Source organism: Lutra lutra, chromosome 5 (genome assembly GCF_902655055.1).
Source record: "Lutra lutra chromosome 5, mLutLut1.2, whole genome shotgun sequence".
In the NCBI taxonomy this organism is placed as follows: domain Eukaryota; kingdom Metazoa; phylum Chordata; class Mammalia; order Carnivora; family Mustelidae; genus Lutra; species Lutra lutra.
In genome coordinates, this window is record NC_062282.1 from 137,661,496 (window position 1) to 137,681,810 (window position 20,315).

A 20,315-nucleotide genomic window follows, 5' to 3' on the forward strand; every position below is an offset into this window, starting at 1 on the left:
GTTGATAAGACTATAAGAGCAATTCTCTTGCAAAGAATTTGGCTATATCTATCTTAATGAAAAATTATATGTGATACAGCAATTGCACTTCTAGGAATTTATTCTACAGATTAACATGGGCATGTTCAAATATGAAAAGAAATTTCATCAAATTACATCATTGTTTGCAAGGAAAAAAAATACTGAAACAACCAAAAGAGGTCAGGAGGGCCTGGTTTAATGAATTGTGTTACTTTGTTTTATATATATATATATATATATTTTTTTTTTTTTAAGATTTTATTTATTTTTTTGACAGAGAGAAATCACAAGTAGGCAGAGAGGCAAGCAGAGAGAGAGAGAGGAGGAAGCAGGCTCCCCGTGGAGCAGAGAGCCCGACGCCGGGCTCGATCCCAGGACCCCGAGATCATGACCTGAGCTGAAGGCAGAGGCTTAACCCACTGAGCCACCCAGACGCCCCTACTTTGTTATATTTGAATAGTATGCAGCCATCAGGAAAAGTAAGCCAACTGTCTGGGTAGATATGAACTGATAAAGGGATATTAAGTTAAAAAAAAAAAAAAGAAAGAAAGAAAGAAAAGAAAAGAAAAGAAAGATACAGAACAGTGTGCCTGGTATGCTACAAATGGTTTTTAAAAGAAAAAAAAAAACTATATATACATACATGGTTAGCCATAGAAAACTTTTGGAAAGATGATAGATAGATAGATAGAGATAGGATTATCTCTATAGCTGAGTGGCCAAGGACACTTAGGGTAGAAAAAAGATTTTTCTTTAACCATTTACCTTCTTACATTTTCAACTGCATCCGTTCCCTGGTATTCCAAATGTTGAAAGTATTCCAAGAAGCATTCTTTTTCCTATTTAAGGGTACCACCTCCCCCTCCTTCTTCCTGAGTTACTGACTAGATGCAGAGGAATGAGCTTTTCAAAGTACTAAAATATTCCCTCCACTTATTCAGGGCCAAACCTGGGAAACTGAGATCATTAAGTTTTACTGACATCCACAGCATAGAGGTAATGGGAGACTGTGAAGTAGGAGGAATTCCTATAAGATAGGAAGCTAAAAGAGAAACACATTCTGGCGCTTGGGGAAGAGCCAAGGAGAAAAGAATGAAGAATGAGAGTGTGGTTGTGGGGCTAAAACCCAAGAGAATGGGTAGAAACATCCAGATGCTATCACAGAAATTCTGGATTAGATTTCCTTGGTTCTGGTGGGTTTTTGTTTTGGTTCAATTTGGTTCATTGGGCTTGGTCTAAGAAATTTCTATGCCTCTTAAAGAGATTCCATGGTCATTATAGTTCCTCAACCAGAGAGACCTATCTGAGTTTAACATAGCAGCACCAGCTTCCTCTAGCTCATTTGTGGCAAGTTGAGGATCCACAGCTTCCTCTATTCTCCAGTGGGAGGACAGAAAAGTCAAGAGTAAACTCATAAACCTGAAGATGACTGAGGTAGTGCCAAGGAGGGTATGGGGATCTTAGGACCAAACTCAAGGAAGGGACCATGATCTCAGAAGTCAAAGCCAGTACCATGCCAGAAGGACCCAGCAGGACCAGTCATTTACAGGGAGCACCAGCTCAGGACACCCTGAACAAGACCTGATCAACCATTCTGCCATGGGGGGCACTAGGGAGCCAGCTAACACTTCATAGCATAGACCTTCCTCCTGCGTTCATGAGAACCCTTGCAAAGCCCAACCTTTAAGACTATTATTTTTCTGTTGACTGAAAAGTATATCTTGATACTCTGTGCTAAACTGTGACTAATATGTTTTAGGTGGGATCTGTCCCCACCATAAAGAAAGAATGCCTTGATACAATGGGTAAGGAGTCTCCAGGCATGTAGGGATTGTAAAATATGCTGATTTAGTGCATCATTCCTCTTACATCACTGTAATATTGGTTTATTTGTTTGTCTGCTATAAATCACCTAAAGTTCTGTTAGGCGTAAGGAAATATATGGATATATTCTGAATGTAATGTTATAAAAATCAATAATTTTTGTCAAGAGCTAATAAATATTGCGTATTTGCAAATGAGAATTTTATTTTCCCCTAAATATTTATTTGATAGGTGAAAATGGCATAGGAAATATCTATTTTTATTCTTTGTTGGGATCCCCTTCTCTGTGACCTTGAACATGCAGCCAAGACTCTAGTAAAATTTCCATTTTTAGCTTCAACTGTTCTGAAAGCATCAACAAGTCATTTATCCAAAGCAGGGAAAAAAATGTGTGTGTGTGTGTGTGTGTGTATGCACACGCGCGCGTGTGTGTTAAAGTTATATATCTAATAGCCACACAAAAAAGTCTTTAGGTAAAGCAGCAATCAACTATTTATAACCTTTCAAATCTATTTCCAAATATACTATGAATATTCTTGGAAGCCCCCAAAGTATTTCTTGACTTGTATATTCATCAAAGTGCTGGAAAATTACACAAGAGCAATCAGATAAGGCAGTTAATATGGCTGGCACCAATGTGACTGCTTTACTCCTCCCTCTATGATTAATTACAACTAAATTGATGTTACCAGCAATGATTAATTTACATCTTAGGTGCAAAGTAAATGAACTAAGCAAATTGGAATTGGCACTAACAATTTCTTGAGCCTCAGCAAAGCACCCAAATCATGGTAAGCTATTATGCAGAGAATAATTTCTCCCCCCAAAATGGTTAAAAGGCATAGGTGCAGACTTTATTTTTGTATGTAGGTATATTTTCATGTGTCTTTTGAAGCAAAGTTTAAATATAAAAAATAACCTTAGATTTTAATTTGGCTTGGATATACTGCATATATATGCATGGTGAGGCAACTGTCTGAAGTCTCATTTACTCAAAATGAGTGCAAAATGTTTTCTTCCATCCTGATCTTTTAGTATTCAGTTTTCAGAACTTAGATTGGGTTATGTGCAGACACAATTGTGTGTACCTGACCCAGTTGTGTGTATCCAGTTTTCTCTTACTAAATATGAAGAGAATTATAACTATACAAAGCTGTTAATGGAATAATAGCTGAGATGCTCTGGTACATAGCAGACTTCTTACAAGATGGCCCAGTAGTTTCCAATATGTTCTCCTGAACAGAGGAAGGGGAGTCTCCTAGAGGCTTCCCACACCCTGCCAATGCACCTGCATATTTACTTACAGATCCAAGTGTGGAGGAGAAGAAAAGCCTAAGGGACACTGTTGTTTCCTCCAAACGAACTGAGAGAACAGGAACATGTACGGAAGATGACTTTGTACGAAAATGACGTTGAGACACAACATGCAAATATCTAATCTCTTCTCAGAGGGAGGTTCAAGTTCCAATCAATCAGATATTTTGAAGAAACAGAGCAACATAGTTATTAGAGTCATTAACATTCATCTGGGTATAACACATGGTTTAACTGTAAGAACCCTGGGAGAAATTGACCGAAACATAGAGAGTCAGACTACGAGCCAGAGCTAGGCTTGGTTTGGAAAGTACTCTCTGGTTTTATAAAATCAATAACGTACGTTCTCAGCCTGCAGAATTTACAAAATTCCTAGATAATACCACTTAGCCCAGTTGAATACCTTTTTTGTTTCAAGCAAGATTTCTCCTAAAGACACGTAACTCAACTGAATTAAATGGGATAATCAGATAAGCTTCCCAAAGCTTTTTGCTTGTCATTCCTTAGAGCTCAGACCATATTTTAGTAATTTATTCATTTCAGGCACTTAGAACAGTGCCACCTGGCATGGAGGAATTGCTTGATAATTCTTTGTGAGATCAATACATGTTTTATTCTTTCAAGATTCAGAATTATTAGACAATTGATGGTTGGAAATGGTGAATTTTTAAAAAGACACTATGACAACTATCTTTATCATTTTTAATTAACCTTTGGCCAAATTCTTTTCACTACAGAGTCACATGTACATCTTAATTAAGGGACATAAAATATTGTTAATGTCTATTATTGTTCCTTTAGGCTCTTAACAATTCTTACAGGTTCTTTTTAGGCGGCACCTTTTATTCACTGGAAAAGATATATTTTGATAATTTTAAAGAAAATTACTAGGTTGGCTCTAAATCTTAGGCTTGATCCTGAAACACTAGAAATGAGCCAATGAGAGGTGAGGTTAATCAACTAAAACTTCTTTTAAAAATTTTTTTTTTTAAGATTTTATTTATTTATTTGTCATAGAGAGAGAAGCGAGAGCGAGCACAGGCAGACAGAGTGGCAGGCAGAGGCAGAGGGAGAAGCAGGCTCGCCGCCAAGCAAGGAGCCCGATGTGGGACTCGATCCCAGGACGCTGGGATCATGACCTGAGCCGAAGGCAGCTGCTTAACCAACTGAGCCACCCAGGCATCCCTTCTTTTAAAAATTTTATTGCATTTGGCAGGGGTGGGGGATTACTCAGAGGAAAGATGAGCAAAGATCATAGAAAAGCAGATGAGCCACAAAATGTAAAAATATTAATACATTAAATATCTTATCACTTCACTGAAACAAATCCAGTTGTGGCAAGGATGGAATGATAACAAACCTGACCTTAACATTTGCACTGTACAGAGGAGTCTCTTGTCTCTGTTTCTCCTTCTGCATTTCGCCTTTCTCAGGGGTCTTCTCTTGCCTTCCGCCTCACATTCAGTGTATTAGGGACTTGGAGTACTCTTCACCAGATCTTTCTGGAAACTTTCTTTCTTTTTTTTTTTTTTTTTTAACTCAAAGCAAATATAGGACCTTTACTTCAGTAGTTGGGCTATACCTTCATTAGAGTCTCTTGCTTCAGTTTAAGAAAAAACTCTCTGAACAAAATAGGTCTTATTTTTTTTATCTTGTACCACTGAGACTGGTCCCTTTTTTTTTTTTTTTTTTGAGACTTGCTCCTAATTTAATTCCCTACGTGATTACATATATGTGGCTCTGTCCTCAAAAAATACAAAATTGAACAAGAGTTACCGAGCACCTTTAGGAAATTAAAAATCTGATAAAGAACCATACACACACACACACACACACACATACATGTATGTATATATACACTCACATATATATATATATTTAGTAGGTGGATATATTCATATATATCATATATATTTTGGTACAAATATGGGTATATTCATATGGCTAAGAAGATACAACAAGTCCCGTGTTAGATGCACAAACAATGACTTGGTTCTCTGTGCCATTCAGGTGGTAAGCCAAGTAAGTCACAGATCCAAAAGTTGAAAATCTAGCTCCTAATCTAGTATTTAATTCTGAAATGGGTTGAGAGCGTCCTTTATTTATCATGTTTTTGTTTGTACACAGCATGGTGTGTACACATTTTTAAGGATATTGAGAAAGGATTAAAGAGGGAGAATAGCACAGAAATACCATAAGTCAATGGTACATCTTAGACCTTTTAAGCTATATAATTGAGGAGAGAATGGGTTTTATGTTTTAAATCTGTTTTATGGTGTGTGTGTGTGTGTGTGTGTGTAGCTGTATTTATGCAAAACCCTTATCTTGGGATGCTTAGTTTTTTCTAAGTTACTCATATAATTTTGGGAATCAGGTGAAGCTGAAAAGCAAATGAACCAGCTGAAAACTTCTTTCCCCTTTTGTGGATACTGGTATGATAATATTATCCTTTGACATGAAATTCATTAAGGTTTAACAATTTTTACAGTTCAGTGGTAAATGCATCATGTTGGGAAAAGGTCAAAGTTCTTAGTCTTGTCAAAGCAATAAGACTGACACCATTCTTTACTTTAAGTCTCTCATAACATATGCATCTCTTATATCACTGCCAAGCTTAGGTGGATGTTTTCGCAGGTGAACTTGAGCTTTCCGACATTTTACACCCCAGCCTAGTGTGAACTTTCAGAGTAAATTTCCATATGTTTACCAAAATATTCCCTACAATCAAAATATAAAACTGTGTGCACAGGTTAATTTACTCATTGTACTTACCAGTTATCTAGAAAACTTCAAACTGTTACATTATTTATAAATATATGTTGGGTTTTTTTCTTATAGTTCTAGGATCTGTTCTTTCTTTACTTGCAGTTCATTTTTATATAATCAACCTGTTTTTTATCACAAATTTAATGTTTTCTTAAATGGAATTGAGAGCCAGGATTTTAGATATAAGAAAGAAAGAAGTGGGGCGCCTGGGTGGCTCAGTGGGTTAAGCCTCTGCCTTCAGCTCAGGTCATGATCCCAGGGTCCTGAGATCGAGCCCCGCATCGGGCTCTCTGCTCTGCGGAGAGCCTGCTTCCTCCTCTCTCTCTGCCTGCCTCTCTGCCTACTTGCGATCTGTCAAATAAATAAATAAAATCTTTTTAAAAAAAGAAAGAAAGAAAGAAGTGTCTACGCTCTCCTTCCTTCTCTTAATAATCTGCAAAAGAGTCTGTAGTTCGGATCCTGGGAGAGTATCTTGGTTTCAACTATAGAAAGATTTGATGTTTAAGTTGCTGTTGTCCTTACTGCCTCATCTAGGCTTTCACCTATAACAGTAAATTGGCCCAACTTCCACCCATTCATGATTCACAAGTGGATCTGACTTATTTCTTCAAAGAGTCTCATCAGTAAATAATTATATTTTCCCTCGGCAAGGAAGAAACAATCCTGTCTTCTTATTCAGTCCAGAAGCTTTCACTCTTCCATCCAGTAAAAACACTTTCATGAACAAGTTTTGTCTTGAATATCAAACTCCTTCTGTCCCAGAGACCATGAAATAGTTACACCAGCTTTCTGGGCCTGAACTTCTAAAGTAGAGTAACTTACTTGCACATTCTCTGCCTTCTTATGTTCTCTTTCAACTCCTGCTCACAACTCTCGTAGAGAAGGAACAGCAATTTCAAAACCCCTAGTGCTAGAAAAAACTTGATGGACTCTTGCCGGACTGATTCTTGGATTGGAAAGTGATATAATACCAGGTTTAAGGAAGTCATTTTTGGAGCAGACAAAGCTAGCCTTCAAAGAGGGAAAGAAGACTCAACTTCATAAAGAGAGATGGTATTGTCATTTCCTGGGTGTCTGACAGATTTTATGCTTCCCAACTCTAGTGCCTCATGTGGCTCAGTTTTATTTATTTCCTTTGGATTGAGTGAGACACCTTGTTGGTAATACCCCTCTTCTCTGAGGAGGAGCCCTATAAGCACCATACAGTCTTTGTATTCCAGGAACATTCTGTTCCTTTTTGGGGGAGAGAAGACAGAAGCCATAATGATGTGTTCAGGGAACCCAAGCATAGTCTAGTCCTTAATCTTAAGAAAAAAATCTCTGCCCCCTTACCTCCTCTGTCTTCACTCTCTCCTCATTGGCAGCAACGTGCCCTTTCCTTCCTACCCTAGGTCACCCTAGCCTAAGAATTTAAGCTCTCTAAGCAAATAGAAGAAACTGGGAAGAGAACTGATGCAGACTCTCTCTGCTTTGACCTTGCCACTCAACCATCCCAAGGCACAAGAAGGCACAAACCCAACTATCTTGTTTTAGAATTGGCAAGGGACAAATGCAAAGAAGACATGATGTGAATTAATATAGGAGCAAATTGTATCACCTTGATAGTTTGAGTATATGTTTGTGACTTGCAAATAAAAAATTATTGACTAAGGAAAAGATTATTGAAAATAACAAATGGCTCTTATCACCACATCATTACCAGAGCCAAGTCTGATGAATAAGGTGGTGTTCAAGATGGGTAATTCAGTTTGGGATCCAAAATGAGCTGTAACTATAGAGTAATTAAATTGACATTATTAATGACTTGCAAGCTGCCTCTTAAATCAATTCCAAACCATGGAAGAAAACTATATAGTTACCCAAAACTACTATGATCGACAGCTTTTATTTGCATATAAAATTGCTAGTGATATATTTCTTTACTTTTCAATAATATCAATGTGTCACAATTCATTTTTCAGCGAATATTTCGTGAATCCCGATGTGCTAGGAACTGTTCTAGGCACTAGGGATACTTTGGTGAATAGAATTAAATAGAATTAAAAGCCATGCTTGCCTGCATGCAACTTTGGTTCTCATCAGTGGAACACACAGTGAGTAAAATAAGTCAGTTATATATCATGTTACATGGTGATAAGCGTTGTAGAGAAAAACAATTCAGATGGAGTTGTTGGAGTTCTCAGTATGGTGGTCAGAGGATGTCTCACCAAGGGGACATGTTAGCAAAGACTTAAAAGCGGTAAGGATACAAACCATGAAAAAAGAGTGTTTTAGGAAGAGATCAGGAAGAGAGAACACAAGGCGTATTCAGGATCCAAAAAAAAAGGCCAAGTGGCCGGTGTCAAGAGAGCAAGACACAGAATAGCAGTGAAGGAAGGTAGAAAGCCAACAAAGTAAGGAGGTAAGGATTGGGGCTTTCGCTCTGGTGAGACAGGAAGCATTTGTAGGGTTAGGCATGATCTCATTTGTGTTTTCAGAGGACCCTTATGACTGCTGTGTTGAAAACAGACTAAAGGATGTGAGAAGCAGAAATCAGGGAGACCACCCGGAAGTGTGATGCATTGGAAAAGTGCATTATACCAACACGTTAGCAAGGAGACCAATGGGAACTGGCCAAATTCAGGATGAAATTAAGAGACAGAACCCAGTAGATTTGCTGCCACAGTGGGTGTGAAATGGAAGAGAAGGAGAGAAGCCACAGATGAACAATGGAAAGGATCATTAGGCCACTTAAAGCTGGGTACAAGTACAGCTCAAACATGTTCGGAGCAAGAAGTTAGAATTTCCATTCTGGATGTGTTGGGTTTTCTTGCTTATTAGACAGCCGAGTAGTACTAATCTACAGATGAGGGCTGAAATACAGGCTGGACATCAGATGTTGGGAGCCTTGATTCTAGGGTGTGTTAAGATTTTAACTTTGATTTAAGGCCCCAGATATTATGTGCTACTTTATAGAATTTTGTCTGGTAGCAATACACATAATTTCTGTCCAATGGAAAATGATGGTTTTTTTGGTTTTGTTTCTATCCTGTGAGACATTAGTCTACAGTCCTGAAACCTTGTATTAGCAGGGCAGTTCTGACTCTACTTGAGTTCCTGCAGACTTCATAGGCTGAGGGCTCAGCCGTCCACAAGACTCCCCTCACTTCAGACACCTGCTGCAAGGCCCAGGATTCCCACACTCACAACCAAGTGGCTACTAACTGGGAGGTTCCCACTATGTCCTCATGTATGGCAATTTGCCAGAGCAATTCACAAAACGTAGGGTAGCATTCTATTTACATTTATAGTTTTATTATGAAGAATATAAACCAGACTACCCAGATGCAGAGATGCATAGGGTGTCCTAAATGCAAAGCTCCTCTATCCTGCTGTCAGATCCATGTACATCACCAACCAGAAAAGCTTCCCCAAGTTTGCGTTTTCAGAGTTTTTATTACACAGATGTGATTAATCAAATCATTGGTCATAAACTCCGTCTTCAGCTGCCTCCCTTGCTCTGGAGGTCAGACTGTTATCATCCAGCTCAAACCCCAGCATTCAGGAATGACCAGCCTCCATCTTAGAATTACCGGGCAGCCCACCTGGAGTCACCTCATTAGCATAAACTCAGGTGTGGTTCCCGGGGCTCACCATCAATAACAAAGGGCTCTCCTGTAACTCAGAAGATTCCAAGGGTTAAAAGCTTTTTCTCTGGACCCAGGACTGAAGACCAGATGAATTCTTCATTATCCAGCACATTCCTTTCCTAAATTGCCAGTAGTTACTCAAATGTTCTTCGAACTAGTTTTACTATCTTACTGGCTCCCTCATTAATTAATGAGTAGAATAAAACATTAGACGTATGTGTTATATATTTGCATAGAAGTCATGATTTTCTGTTTTTGAAAATTAAACATTAGTAATGGTATTAAACGAGATAACCAACAAGTAAATCCAGAAAGAAGGTCCATGAAAGAACCCCCACTAAGTATTCCCCGTTAAGGTTTAGGAGCTAGAAAGCAACCCGTAAAGGATTCACAGAAATGCCTAGAGACCCAAGAAGCAATCCAGGAAAGTGTGTTTGGTCTCCTAGAGCCCCAGCAAAGATTTTAGTTCAAGGCGCAGAATGTCAACTATGTCGAAGTTACAGATAAATCTATTTAAATAAACAGAAACTTCAGGGGTGCCGGGCTGGCTCAGTCGGAAGAATATGTGACTCTTGACCTTGGGGTCATGAGTTTGAACCCCATGTTGGGTGTAGAGATTACTTAAATAAATAAAACCTAAAAAAAAGAAAAAAGACAAACTTCATCATTGGATTTAACAACCTAGTGGTCACTGGTGGCCTTGACAAGAGCACTTTTGAAAATGGTGAGATAAAAGTGTTTAGAATGAGTTTAAGAGAATGACGGAACAACGGAATACTATTCGACCATAAAAAGGAATGAAGTACCGATCCATGCTACAAAATAGATAAGCCTGGAAAACCTTATGCTGAGTGTGAGAAGTCAGACATTTTTTTAAAAATCACATTTTATATGATTCCATTTACGTGAAATAACCAGACTACGTAAATGCATAGAACCCGAAATGAACACCAGGGGCTAGGAGAACGGGAGAAATGGGGACCGGCTTCTTCATGGGTTCAGGGTTTCCTTTGGGACTGATGAAAGGTTTCTGAAACTAGGTAGAGGTGGTAGCTGCACAAATTCTGAGTGTACCCAACACCACTGAATTATTCACCTTAGAGTGGTTCGCTTTGTTATGTGGATTTTGCCTTAATGATAGAGGGAGAAAATTGGTGATGAGAAGTTTCAGAGAGTGAGTATAGATGCGTCTCCTATTAGGGACTTTCTGGGAAGGAAAACAAAAAAATAGAACTGTAGCTAGAGGAGGCTGTGTGACCAAATGAAGTTTTTGCTTACTTTGTAATATGGATAGATAGATCGATCGATCGATAGATTTTGTGTATATGTTTCTTATATTTATATTATAAATATAGCATATTTATATTTTACATATATATGCCTTTTAATGGATTTAAGTAGGAATATATTTGTAAGCTGATGGAAATGGCCCCATAGAAGGGGGAAAATGGACCGTGCCGAAGAGAGAGAGGACATAAAAAAGCTATTTACTCTTCATACATTTTTTTGCTTTCGTCAAAATGCAAAGAAAAGAGAAACAAAAAGCCAGCTTTCCCAATCCACTTACATCATTCTAACCCAGAAACTCCTGGTGTCTAACGCCAGCTTGGCTGCTATCTTGTTCTGTGTTCGTGAAATCTCCTAAGTCCTCGAAACTTAAGTGTTCCCATCCGTACAATGAAAGAAGTGAACGAGATTATCCCCGAGCATCCTCTCCGTCCCAGAGTCCTCTGATTCTCTGATACTCGTGGATTTGTTTTATTAGGAGCCCTAAGAATATCTTTACGACGTCTGTACTCTCTGCACATTCATATCATTGGATCTCCTCAGACTTCCTTTAAAAAAAAAAAAATTCAAAGCTGCACTGATTTGTAGCAGATTACATGAGGGGAACACACAAGATGAGCAAAGAACGTACGATGAGTGGCTTGCAATCAGAGACATCTGGGGGGATTTAACACCACAGCTTTAAAACATCTGGGTGACGTTAGGACTCCAGTTCTGGAAATCATACTTTCCGAAGCCTGACAGTACTTTGGATGAGCGACTTGTATCCTTAAGCTGCAGATGCCTCATTTTGGCAGGAAGACCTGATAAGCGGAGGAAAGTGCACAAAGGAAATAAACATCAGGGCATTTCTAGCGTGCGATGATGCACTCTCTAAAGGCAAAAAGGCTGAAATCTAAATATAAATAATGTGTTTTTAAGTACGGATCCTAGGTATTTGATAACGCCCTAACACATCAAATTCAATGTGCCTGAACCCAAGATATGGCATTTCTCGAAGTTCTGTCCCATGGATTGACCAGCGGGCACTGTTGCTTATGCCAGTAGCCGGGTTCACATTTGAGGGGTCAGTTTTGACTCCTTCCTCTTTGGGCCCCTTTCGTACGTCTAGTCACTTGCTGAGGTCTGTAGGTGTCTATGTCGTCTTGTTCCAGGCCCGCTTCTCACAGTTTTGCCACCATTCTCCTCATTTTTCTCTGAGATATTACAGACTACGTGTAACTGGGGGCCTAGACTCCACAAGGCTTGCCCAGCATCTCTGTGTGTTCCCCCACGTTCCAGTTCATGCCACATAGGCAGTTAGTCCTTTCAGGAGGCAAGACTAACCTTTGTTAGACTGATGGAGCTCAACAAGCCCCAGTATTTGCTCCCAGTGGACAAATGGACTACCAGCGCCCAGGCCTAAACAACAAGTCTCTCAGCGTGGTCCTATCCTTCCTTCTAGTACTATGAAACTCCCTAACCTCCTGCCAGGGAGACTTCTCCTATCTCAGCGTATTTGATGATAGTAGTTCTGTAAGACACCTTTCTTTTTCATACGTCGGTTTCTTTATTTATGGAGGCAGAAATGCCAAGAGAGTCTCTGCTCAGTTTTGAAGTCAGAAGAAGGCCACAAAGTGTGGAGACCTGGAATGGGAAGGTCTGGCAGGTTCTTGCTGTGTGTCCTTAGCATATAGGACCAACACGACATCACTCTCTCCCTCCAGAGTCCCCACCGCTCGCGTAGTAAATAAAACTGAAGAGCCAGACTCCATTTTGGCAAGTGATGATCTTGGAGCATTTTGACTTTTTAAAAGGCATTTAAGAAGGTAGTAAAGGCAGTGTCCATGTTGTCACACAGAGAAATCAGCTCTAGTTTCTGGACGATGATATGGTTTACTGGGTTTCTGGAATCTGTCCTTGAAAGAAAGGAAATGGCAGACTTCTAGAAGATCACATTGGTATATATAAATTGTGTTTCATTGTTTAGTGTTACTTTGCAAAAATTAGCTAGAAAAATGGCCTATTCTGAGTGAAATGCTGCGATTTGATAAATACTAATTGTTAGAAACATTTTAAAAAGCTGTAGTTCTCGAGAAAAAGAAAAAAAACAATGGTAGGTCTCGTTAGTCAGACTGGCTGGAAAGTCCTGAATTGTCCAAGTGTCAATAAAACACATTTGGGGGCGGGGGGGAGGGGGACAGTGAGACCCATACACAAGACCAGAAAAACAAAATGTATCATTCATAAAATACCATCATGTTAAGCATTTTTATACTCTTAGTTGAGTAGGTGTTAAAACTCTTAAAATAACAAAAGAGCCTAGACCCAAAACTACAAAAGTCACTGGTATTTAGCAACTGGCTATAGTCCTATTGGCCTTGTACTAGTAATTCAAAACAATTGAGCTAATCCAAGCTTAAAGAAAATAATTTGGAAAAAAAAAAAAAGTGAAGTCTAAGTTATGTTCCAGACTCCTCCTACCAATGTAATACTTATTAAATGAGTTTTACAATATATTTGATCCTTAAGCTCCTCCAATATATTTGATCCTTTATAATATATTAAGATCCTTGAGTTTTACAATATATTTGGTCCTTAGCTCCATGAGCTAAGACATCATCGGCCTCATTTGATAAATGAAGCAGAAAGCAGGAGGAGGAACTGGTGTCCCTCTGAAGGGGACAAGCCATGAGCACTGAGCTGGGAATGTGGACACAGGCCACCTGCTCCATTCCCAGGTATGAATGATTGGATTTGCTTATCTAGGAGGATTAAATTAATCAAATAATTTCTTTCTTACCACTACTCTCCTATTGAGAGCCAAGAAGACAAAATTTGAGAGAGATGTTTTTCAAGAGATTTTTATTTTCAGTGTAATCTGGTAAATGATAAAACATCTGCAAGCATTACTGACCATGTCAAGGCTGCTGACGGCTAACATGACAGGAAGCATCATTCAGGATCATTTGGTGGTGGGGTTTTTTTTTTTCCCCTTAGCTCGAAATTGCGATGATAAGATGGATAAGGTCATTTAAAGATGGTGACATGTGGTATCCGCTAACAAATGCTGGGTCGTATTTAAAACATGCTGAGAGCAGCACAGAGGCAGGGACAAAATGTTCTCCGTGTTTCCAGCCTAATATCTCTTCCACTGTATAGATTTCCATCAACTGGTTCTATTAGGTAAATTACATCTGACCTTTATATCCCAGTAAAGGTAAATGTAATTTAAGAGTTTATGAGCATGGGAGTAGGGAAAATGGAAAGAGTCCACTGGGCAAAGGAGAAATTTTGAAATAATGATGCAGAAGACGCCAAATAGATAACCCCTGTGTGTACTTCTGGTCGTTTCCTTTGGGGCAGCCCAAGAGAGTAATGGTTGCTGAGAGCAATGGTTGCTGAGAGCAATAATTGCTATGCTTGGTTTTTTTAATTTTTTGTGGTTTTTGTGTTTTTGTGGGGGGGTTTTGTTGTTGTTTTTCCCCCCTTCAGCCTGAATCTCAGAGCTGGTGCCTAATGCCTTCCTCTGAACCGAGTTGTCCTTAGTGAATCATCCACTTTCCGATCAATATGTATTGATAACAGCATACATTGATTACGGGGTACTGTAATTGCTGGCACAGGTTTCAGGAGGGATATTTCCTGTGTTGTTGTTGTTGTTGTTGTTGTTGTTGTTGTTTTAAAGGCCTTGGAAATACTCATCAGCTTCATCACAGTGTTTCTACTTTTAGGAATTTACCCAACAGGGATGCCTTGGTGGCTCAGTTGTTAAGCATTTGTCTTTGGCTCAGGCTTCCTGCTCAGCGGGAGGCCTGCTTCTCCCTCTCCCCCTGCTTGTGTTCCCTCTCTCACTGTATCTCTCTCTGTCAAATAAATAAATAAAATCTTAAAAAAAAAAAAAGAATCTATGCAACAGAACTAAGAGATGTACACCATGATTGCTATGAAGCCCCTCTTATAATAACAATTGGAAACAGTTAATGTCCCTTAACAGGAGAATAGATAAATTATGATCGACCTTTATAATGAAATAAAATATGCCATTACAGTCACGTTTTCCAGAGGGCTCCCACTTTAAAGAAGATATATATCTGGACTGAGAGAGAGAAAAAGAGTGTAAGATACTCTCTAGAAAGTTAGCAGGTCTAGCTGAATGATGGGACTATGGGTGATTTTCTAAACATTGCAAAGTAAATAAATGTTATTACTGTACCGCCTATAAAAGCAGCATTTTAAAAATCATCTTTAGAGAATGAACTTTAGTGTTTGATTTATTTATGTTTACTATATATATGCTTTAATATGAAAAGAACAAGGAATGAAAAGAAACAAAATGTGAACAATGTCGGGATTAATTGTTGGTAATATTTATTATTTCATATTTTTATTTTCAAAAATTCTTAGAAGTAATTTTAATCAAACGAATATGTACATAGAGAAAAAAATAATCTACTAGTACAAAAACTTCTTTTAACCATTTCTGTGTTTTGTACTTTTTTTAAAAGATTTTATTTATTTGTCAGAGAGAGAGAGAGCAAAAGCAGGAAACCCAATGTAGGACTCAATCCCAGGACCCTGGAGGGAGTTGGAGAGGGAGAAGCAGACTCCCCACTGAGCAGGGAGCCTCATGTGGGAGTTGGTTCCATGACCCTGGGATCATGACCTGAGCTGAAGGCAGATGCTTAACTGACTGATCCACACAGGCGCCCTGTTTTATACTTATGATACTTATTCCATACCCTTTAAATAACAGGCTCATACCTCTTATGGCAGCCAGCTCCCAAGGTGGCCCCCAGTCATCCTCACTTCCTGATATTCATGCACTGGTGAAGTCCACGTCTAGAAATAATAAACTATGTGACCAGTGGCATATTGCAAAAGTGACAGCATGTGATTTTGGTAATACAGCCGACCCTTGAACAGTGTGGAGGTTAGAGGCACTGACTGTCTGCATAGTAGAAAATCCACATATAATTGTTGACTCCCACAAAACTTACTACTAATAGCCTACTGTAGACCAGAAGCCTTACAGATAACATAAACAGTCAATTAAATCATATTCAATATGTTATATGTATTCTACACTGTGTTCTTACAATGAAGTAAGTGAGAGAAAAGGTTATTAAGAAAATCATATGGAAGAGCAAACACATTCACAGTCATGTACAGTATTTTTTTTTTTAAATCTGCATAGAACTAGACTCGCACAATTCAAACCCATGTTGTTTAAGTGTCCCCTTTTATTGGTTTCTTGGATCGCTCGGTCAGGAGGAAGCAGCTGTCGTGTCATAAGGACACTGAAGCAATCCTGTGGAGAGAAGCTGAGGCCTCCTTCCTTCTTGGGAGTGAATTTTACAGCCCAGTCAAGTCTTAGTATGACAGCAACCTCATGAGAAACTAAGCAGAGCAGTCCAGCCAAGCCGTTCAAACTCCTGATGCACAGAGATAATAAATGTTTATTGTTTTAAGCTGCTGAGTTATGGGGTAATTCCTTAGGCAGTCGTTAATAGCAAACACAATTCTATTTCCCCATGTATCAATTTGGAACATTTGCTATGAATGCTCTACCACAACACATGAGAATTTGCTCACTTTCACATCCCCATCTGCAATCCCCTCCTCTTCTTCCCAATTTTTGGTAATTGGGTCTTTTGGTGGGTGAGGGGATTCTGTCCATTATAGTGGGGAATATAAAAGATATGCCTAAAAATTGATATCGCTTCCCATGAAACTGCAATGGCACCTCTTAATCTCCATATATAAGGTGCAAGTTCTTTGACTCTCCCGTCCTACCTTGCATGACCATCTGCTGTCCTTTGTTAGCTATAACTTTGCCTTAAGGTTAAGTAATACCTGATTACGTTTAGGCTCTGTTCCACATTGCAAGTAGTTCCTTGATGCTCTGTTAATAGCTTGATATTGATATTGGAAAATATGGTTAGTATTATGACAGTGTAAAAGTATTTTGCTCCAGAAAAGCCATATCCTATGGTAGGATTTTGTTTCCACTTCTCTGGATTTAATGTGATGAATTCTAGGGGACCTCAAGGAACCTGTTTTTGTGATAAGATCAAATGGATCCTTCTTTTAGGTTCCATTAATATCTCAAAATGGTGCCGCATCTCCATTTGCATGGCATTTGGCCATGTCTTTCCTTGACACCTTTTTCCCTACATTAGTATTGCCATATATCTTCCTCAGTTTTTTTTCAGTAAGATCTTTGCTATTTGCAACAATTGAGTGAATCCATTTCCTTCTTTCTGATGTCAGTCTTGGAATCAATGTTGTTCTAGTTAGGATTTTCTGTTTTCCATGCTCCCCAGCTAACATTCTGGTATTTTTTTCCCTCTGTGCTTAGGTTAATTTCACCATGTCTTTTATTTAATGCCTTTCTATTTCTTGGTTTCTTCCTGCCACTCTTTTCTCTAGAGCATACTGTCAAGTATAGTTTTCAGGTTGGTTTTGTGACCTTGAGGAAGCTTTCTGTGACCTTGCCTAAAATGTCTTCATTTATACCTCCTACTAAATCAAAATGTTAGCTAGATATATAGTTCAGCTTTAAAACTATACTCATTCTTATTAAAGAGAAATTTGATACCAATATGTTAAGCGTCAAACTTCACAAGACATTTATCTTCTTTGGAAGCTTTTAGAGTCTTGTCACTGAGTTGGTTTACTGAAATTTCATGACATAATGTCTAGATCATTTGGCCACACTGGAATCCATTTGTAATGAAGACTCTCATCTTTTTGCAACTATAATAAACTTTCTTCAATCATGTTTTGACAATTTTCTCTTGGCCTTTTTCCCTTATCCTCCAATAAACAAATATTGAACCTAAATTTATTTTCAAAGTCTCACTTTTTGTTTCATGTTTTCTTTCTCTTTGAATTTTGCCATATGTTCTCTTCCCTCAACTCATTTTTAAATAAATCATTTGTAGTGTTCTCAACTTGAATTTGCTATTGTGCATTACTGTATGTAGTGAGATGTGATGATGACAAGCTAATTACCTCACAGCACAAGGAACAGCTTCAAACCGAAAATCAGAAATCAGTGTTAACTGACCATTCTCTACTACAGTAAATCTCTGTCTTGGGGCCTCAGGTCATTTGACTTTCTCAAGTGCAATTAGACGGGACAGAGATGTGGTGGGTCACATACTGAGAACATGTGTAGGCAAATCCTAGGCTTCCATAGGTGAAAAAAAGACTAGGGCCAAGAATACACACTAGGAACTCTTTTTCCCAATCTTCTCTTCCCTGAATCTAGTCTTCTCATTCTTCTCTTACTCTCTAGAACTGACAGAAGAAAACTAAAATTTTCCTGTTACCTAAATATTCAGAGCTGTTTAAATCTCCTTGTTCCAAACTTCTCACTCAGGAACATTCTCAAAGCTTTGCTTTTCATAACCTAAACATAAATCTCTAATTTATTAACCATTCAACAAACCTTAACACCCAAGTGCTCAATGTGCACAAATGTTCCTGTTCTGGAAGCCAGAGATTTCCAGGGGAAAAAAAAAAGAAAGGCAAAAATGTCTATCTTCACGGGGCTTGCTGTTGAGTGGGAGAAACAAAGAATATGTAAAATAAGTAAATAGGTAGAATGTTATGGAGGAAAATTAAGCAGGGAAGAGAGAGGGAAATGGAGTTTGTGAGTTATTTTTAAATTCCAGTATAATTAATGTACAGTGATATATTAGTTTCAGGATAGTAATTCAACAATTCTATACATTAACCAGTGCTGATCACAATGTGTATATTCTTAATCCCCTCCATTTCTTTCACCAGTCCCCCTACCAGCCTCCCTTCTGCAATCATTAGTTGGTTCTATAATTTAAAGTCTACTAAACAAGAAAAAATAAATGAAAGTTTTTTGTCTCTTTTTTCTTTGTTCATTGTTTTTCTTTCTCATATTCCACATATAAGTGAAATCATATGGTAGTTGTCTTTCTCTGACTTGTTTCCCTTAGTATTATACCCTCTAGATCCATCCGTGTTGCAGATGGCAAGATTCTGTTCTCTATGGCTGAGTAATATTCTATTGTGTATATGTATATCACTTACCTTTACCCATTCATGTATCAGTAGATAGGGGTTGCTTCCATAAGTTGACTTGCAAATAATGCTGCAATAAACATAGGGGGTGCATATATGCCTTTGCATTAGTGCTTTTGTACTCTTTGGGTAAATACCCAGTAGTATTTACAGTAATTCTATTTGTAATGTTTTAAGGAATTTCCATACCATTTGCCACAGTGGCTGCACTAGTTTATCTTCCCACCAACAGTGAACAGGGGTTCCTTTTTCTCCACATCCTCGCCCACACTTGTTTAAGTTTTCTGTTTTAGCTATTCTGACAGGTGTGTGGTGATGTCTCATTGTGGTTTTGATTTGCATTTCCCTGATGATGAGTGATGTTGAGCATTTTTTCATGTGGCTGTTGGCCATCTGTCTTCTTTGAGAAATGTCTTTTCATGTCTGCTGCCCATTTTTAATTGGATTATTTGGTTTTGGGTGTTGAGTTGTATAAGTTCTTTATATATTTTGGATGCTAACCTCTTATCAGATCTACCATTTGCAAATATCTTCTCCCATTCAGTAGGTTCTTTAGTTTCGTTGATTGTTTTCTGTGCAGAAGCTTTTTATTTTGATGTAGTTTATTTTTGCTTTTATTTTCCTTGCCTCAGGAGACATATCTAGAAAAATGTTGCTATGGCTGATGTCGGAGAGATTAGTGCCTGTGATCTCTTCTAGGATCCTTATGGTTTCAGATCTCTCATTCTGTTCTTTAATCCATGTTGAGTTTTTTGGGGTGTATGTTTGGTGTAGGAAAGTAGTCTAGTTTCATTCTTTTACAGTTACTGACCAGTTTTCCTACTGCCATTTGTTGAAGAGACTATCTTTGTCCATTGCATATTCTTTCCTCCTTTGTCATAGATTAATTGATCATATAATCATGGGTTTATCTGTAGCTTTTCTATTCTGTTCTCTTGATCTTTGTGTCTGTTTTTGTACCAGTATCATACTTTTTTTATTACTACAGGTTTGTAGTATATCTTGAAATCCAGGATTGTGATACCTCCAGTTTTGTTCTTCTTTTTCAAGATTGCCTTGGCTATTTGCAGTCTTTTGTGGTTTCATACAAATTTTAGGATTTCTTTTTTCCCCTCATTCTGTGAAAAATGCTGTTGGTATATTGATAGACATTGCCTTCAACCTATAGATTGCTTTGGGTAGAACAGACATCTAAACAATGTATTTCTCCCCATTCATGAACATGGAATATCTTTCCAACAATTATCTTTGTTTGTGTCATTTTCAATTTCTTTTTCTAATATTTTATAGTTTTCAAAGTACAGGTCTTCCATCCCCTTGGTTAAGTTTATTTCTAGGTATTGTATTATTTTTGGTGTAATTGTAAATGGAATTGTTTTCTTAATTTTCCTTGCTGCTCCTTCTTTATTAATGTGTAGAAATACAACACAT